General features: G+C 49.6%; 1 long non-coding RNA gene across 2 annotated transcripts; it reads left to right on the top strand.

Annotated features, from left to right (window-relative positions):
• The first annotated feature begins 675 nt into the window (after positions 1–675).
• On the top strand, positions 676–4428 carry LOC123587543. 2 transcript variants are annotated; one of them, XR_006707379.1, is made up of 3 exons: positions 676–1924; positions 2010–3356; positions 4021–4428. It is a non-coding gene; the product is annotated as an uncharacterized LOC123587543 (long non-coding RNA). The 2 variants fall into 2 exon arrangements; XR_006707380.1 differs by lacking the exon at positions 676–1924 and having other exon boundaries at positions 1935–3356.
• Positions 4429–5789: the final 1361 nt, after the last annotated feature.

Below are 5789 nucleotides of genomic sequence, written 5' to 3'. Positions count from 1 at the left end.
TCATAGCACGTTAGTGTACTTAAGGCTCTGAGAAGTCCCGCAGTGGAGAAAACTACTTATCTTTGCTTACTCCAGATTTTCCCAATTCTTACAAAATCGACTTTTCCTGGATCTGCTTGTATTCTGCTTTGAAGCCCAGGAAAGGCTTCCCTCAAGGAATGAATCTTTCCGGAGATGAGGACTGGGGTGGCGGGGACTCAGGCATTATCCCGGTAGGTGCAAGATTTCAGGTGTCATCACCTGTACCGCTTCCTTCCCCAAGGACATAGTTGGCCAGCCCCTCTGGTCGGTGCAGGGACGGGGCATGAAGGGGTCGGAAGAGGGGAAAGCAGTCGGAGTGGATAGTGCAGTCTTCGAATTGCCCCGTGCAATTCTGTACTATTTGTACCTTCTGGAGGCCGAGGTAGCCGGGTAGCATGTGGCCAGCGGCCTGGAACCAGGAGAGACCTCCTAGCTTATTCTTTCATCATTTTGCCTCCTTTCTTTCCTTTGAGTCCACTTCCAAATCCTGTGGTTTTCCCCGTTGATGTGTTTGCTCCTCTCCATTCCTGCCGATCCCTCTCCTCACCTCTGGCATCCGCTTCCGGGCAAAGTCCCCCCCCCACCCCCCCTCCCCCCACCGATGCAGACGCTGCCATTGGGCCGCACACACGCCAGCCTGCTATTGTCCTCAAAGAGTGTGCATGCACGCGCGAGTGTGACCACCCAGACCTTTCACAGGGGCCGTTCGGGGGGGCTGCATCCTGTTCCGTGCCTTTCGTCTCTCCCCCACCTTTCCCCTAACGTCTAGGAGTAGACAGACCCGATTACTTTCGCAACCACCAGAGGGCGCAGCGATGACGGCGGTTGAAAGGAGAACCGACAAAACGACTCCTCTTTGCGGCTGGCTTCAGTCTTGGAAAGGGGCAAAGCTTGCATCCACGTAGGGCAGAGTGGAAATCTGGTAGCTTTGGTCACCGGGCGCGACCTCTTCATCACCTTTATTCCAAGTGCAGTCAGATTCGGTCGCAACAGAACTCAGGGCCACGCGGTGCCGGTTACGCCTCGGCCTCATGCCAGCCCTTCAAACGTGTGCAGGCGAAGAATGTTCGGGAAAGGCTTCCAGAAATGTGAATTCTAATGGGGGTTCCTCTATAATGGGAAGATGGCCATTTGGCCACAGCAGAAAGCAGGGCTGGGGAAAACGGGGTGTGCACCAGGACTGTTTAGGGCTAGGCTCCCGAAGGTGGGGCTCTGCCCTGGGCGCTGACATTAGTTGGGGCTGTCATCTTCGGAATGTGGCCTCAGAGGTCTCCACAGGCCAGACAGACATTGGAGGGTCACACCAAGAAATGTATTCGTGTGTGCCAGACCCGGAGGCAGCACACGCCGTTTTCCATTTGTCTGAACGAGATTGGTCCTCATCTAACTGGCGGGGGGGGGGGCTGGGGAATGTGGTTTAGTCCTGTGCCCAAGAAGAAGAGAAAACGGACGTTGTGAGCACTCTCTTTTTGTCACATCTCCCTCTTGAGAGAGATTGCAGTAAGGATGAAATGAAATAATATCCGTCAGGGTGTTTTACCCGGCCAGGGAGATGCCTTACACCTGGAAGAAAGGCGCTGCAAGGGTGAGATTGCAGATGAGGTTGTATCTGAACGGGGACGGGGATGGTCCATTTAAGGGTCTGCCCTAGGGCGTGGACTGAGGAACAGGGGAAAGGAGACTGGAGGGGCTGTACTGGTCTTCCCGAACTCACGTGAGTCTTTCACTCTCTGACTCACACATTTAGTTCCCGCATTCATTCATTCAGTCACTCATTTACTCTTCACAAATTGTTGTACCTGCCCTGCCCCATGTGGCCCGCTGGTCTATACAATAAACGATGCCACGTCAAGGATTCAGCATTGGCCTTTGTGTTGGCAGACTGGGCAATCAGCAATCACAAGTAAGTCAACCTTGGGAAAGGGAGCCCCTGTGTTTGGACCCTTGTGTAACCTACATCCTTGTCACTTTGACCCCTCTGTTCACAGACACATTGAACAAACACTGAGATATCTGAGGACAGAGGTTGGGTGACACGCTGGAGATGGGCCATCCTTTGTAGCTGCTGATTAACAGCCCCCCCTCCGGTGGGTACATGCCCTCAGGCACTAACGTGAGACCCAAAGGGTCACGCATGCACTTGGGTACGCGTGTCCACTGGTCCATCCCCAGATTTCCTTGTCTCTGATTTTCCACTCTGTTCCTTCCAGGCCCCTGGCAGCTAGCCAGGCCATCTAATACCGCAAAGAAGGTAGTACATCTATGCCTCGGGCCACCATTCTGCCCACATAAAGTGGGCGACCAAGTGCACTGGTTCCAGCTTGCTCCACTAGAAGAACTACCTTTTACTGTCACCTTTAAGGGGCTTCTCTTAATCTGGGCAACAATACAGGGGGCAATCCTATTCTGTGAACCAACACTGAGTTCAGTAAGGAAGAGGGTACCTACAAGGTATCTATAAGTAGGGATTGAGGGAGAGTCAACAGTGTGGCAGAGGTAAGTGAAATGAGAGCCCAGGTGGCTGTTTCTATCATTCACTTCACCGTTCGGAATGTGCTAAAGCCTACACTCAAATATACCACTTCCATTGCATGATCGATTGCTGGCGTGTATGTCCAAACTTATGTCTTTGTAGATTAGATAACAACCCAGTTCACAAGGGGAAATCAGACTGAATAGTAACGGGGTATCTCGTGGTTGGCTACCGAGTCTCGGTTAGGGTCCAGTATTATGCCAGGAGCTGCTTCTCAAACAGTATAGATCTCTACCGTAATGCACGGCCTCGTTCCAGAATCTGTAGGCTCTGTGCTATGTCTCTTCTACTGAGGACCGCACATCTTTATCCAGCGCAGATACCCCAAGGCACCTTTAGATCTGTTGGTCCCGTGGCCCAGGCAACAGAGAGCTTGGAACCACAACTTGGACTTGCTCCCCATTCAAAACTGGTGGTTTTCTGAGTCATCAGAGAAATGGAACAGAAGTTTAGACTACGTTGCCTTCAAAATCCAGAGACACTCCCAGGCATTCTGCCTCTGTCCTAGTGCTATAAGATGCAGAGTGCAGCAGCTTGTTCCTTCCCTTCGGGGGATATCCCCACACATCCCAGACAAGTGGAACGCTATAAAACTCACCAATGTGGCGTGCTTCTGCCTCTTTGTGGAGTTTATCTCCTACTTTCTCCCATGCAGGTGTCTCAGTGCGTTTGGGATACTTGCCAATTCCTGCTCACCGGTTCCAATTACCATAGTGTCACCAATACAGTGGATCAGCATGATGTTCTGCTATATCATGACAGAAAGCAAGAGAGTTAACATAGCCCCGAGGCAAGACAGTGAGTATGTATTGCTGTCCCTGCTAATTAAAGATAAACTTCCTTTGATGCTCCCTGCTGATAGATTGCCAGGCGCTGTGTTGATCTGCCCCAGTAAAGATCCATATTCAGCCCACGGCTGAAAATGGAGTTAATCTTACAATAGTCCACCGCCAAGGGTGAATTAGATGAGAATTAAATGGGGACCACCTTCCTCATCTTTCAAATCTTTGATGACGGTGTTAATCTCTGAGATTTCTCCAGAAATGTCATATTGCTTCTCATTCACCTTGGGGGCTGCTGTGGGGTTAGGGAAATTTCAGGGCTTCTACCTGGCCCTTTCTACCATAGTGACCCTTATTCCACACATCAGGCTAATACTGTGAGGGGGTCTCAGTGCTAACCATATGCTAAGTGGATCTGTCCTAACTGCATACTTGGGAACTGGGCAAATAACCACAGGGTGGGTTTGCAGATGCACTGGGTCCTCTGTGAGGCTGACTTTGGTCAGGATTCAGGGTCCCGGAATTCCCTTCACCATGGGGTCTGTGTCTGTGAATTGGTCAAGAGGTGAAGGCCACAATTTGTCTCCCAGTGGTTAATTTCAGCCTGCTACTTAGGAAATCTAGATATTTTTCTGTGTGTATAAATACAACATTCTAATGGTTGCCCATCTGTCTCACCCCCAGGACACAATAATCTATTAATTTACTGCCATGGATCCCTCTGGATCAAGAAACCCTGACTATCACTTCGACTTCCTGCCTATCAAGCAATTATGTTTGTTGGGCCTCTGAAAGCCCCCACTGAACTTCTCCAAAATGCTCATCTCTTCGTCGTCAGTGTGATTTTTACTGACTTAGAAAAGACTATGTCGTCTGAGTGATAGGTTCTTGGACCATACACGGTAGACCCACGTTTAATGTTCCCACTTCCCTAAGTCTTCTGATCTCTTCTTTAACACGATGCCAAGGTGATTCTGGCGTCTCATTCTGGTCACTGTGTCCCCTTGTGGAGTCCAGGCTTCAAATAGCCAGCCCGGCAAGTTACGCAGGTGTTTCTTGACACAAAGTAAAGTGTGAATCATAAATGAATTATCCCGTGTCAGTGAGTTCCCCTCTGTCCAGCTGGGTATGCTGCTACCCTCGGCTTAGCATCCCCAACATTCGCTTCCATTTATGCTCCCAAGTTCTCGCTGGCTTTGTAATTTCTTACCTATCTAGACCATTCCTTCCTGAAACAGGGTTTCTGCTTCTCCATCTGCTCTCGCTGAGACCTGACTTTGGTTGTCAGCCTGGAGACAAGGACGGTTAGTGGAGGACAAGCTTGTCTTCAGGAGGACAAGCATCATCTTGTGGAGAAGCTGCTTCAGGCGAGAGCACTACACATCCTCCAGGCAAGTAGAGGCTAGTCTTCTCGGCGAGGGGGAAGGTGCTGCCTCTTTGGGAAGGACGGCATAAGGGAACTCAGAGTTTTGAGATGCTCAGGTTCCTTCACCCAAATGTCTCTATCCCAGATCTCAGAGTCCTCCGCTTCCCTATCAGGGCTCTGACTTGACGTAGAATATTCACCGAGGTTCTGCATTTCAACTTCATGGCAGCTCTGGACCCCCTACAATCAGAGCCTTGCCCTGGTTTTTAGCAGAGTCTTTCCCGAGGCTGCAGGAAATAAAGATTTCCTTTAATACTACCATAGAGGGTATCTGGATTTTAAATCATGCCTTAAATTGACTTCCCTGAGCTGTTATTTATCTAAGTATCTTTAATGATGCTGTAAGTACCCATCCTAACCCACAATCCTTGTAATTATTGTTGTTCCTATGATGATTGAGTGCCATGACCCCTTGTGCTCCCAATGCCTTGACCTCCTTCCATCTGTGTTCTATCCCTACTAACTGCAATGAAAGTTGAAGAGTTCATGAATCTACCAAATGCCAATGGATTATTCCCATTCCGTGTACCTCTAGTGGTGGAGTACCATTTACCTTTAGACAGGCGCCCCATCCACCCCTGAATTCCATCTTGAAAATTGCTTCCTAGAACTACTCTCGGACAATTGTTTCACCTGCATCTTGTAGAAAGCAGAGCTTTCACCGAGGGCTAAAATGCTGATGTGACATTTGCAAAGTGTGAGACCAGTGAGATGAGGGTGAAGAAAATGGAAAGTGAGCCAAGGAGCGTATGAAACTCTGCAATATGTGACCGTACTGGCCGTTGCTTCACAACAAGCCACAAAAAAGACGTACAACTCAGTTGGCATGCACATTAATGCTGCACGTTGGATTTTCTCCAAAAGGAATTCAAAGAGGAACTAGTCCTCAGGGTAGTCCACAGAAGGCAGACATGAGGAGAAATTTGTCAGGCGGCTCCCTTCCACCTTCCATTTCCTAATGGATGCTCAGCCCCCTGCGTTATTATTTGCCTCCATGGCAGCTGCTCAGGGAGCCAGATGCCATGGT

Source organism: Leopardus geoffroyi, chromosome D3 (assembly GCF_018350155.1).
Source record: "Leopardus geoffroyi isolate Oge1 chromosome D3, O.geoffroyi_Oge1_pat1.0, whole genome shotgun sequence".
Lineage (NCBI taxonomy): Eukaryota > Metazoa > Chordata > Mammalia > Carnivora > Felidae > Leopardus > Leopardus geoffroyi.
This window is presented reverse-complemented; position numbering and strand designations above follow the sequence as displayed.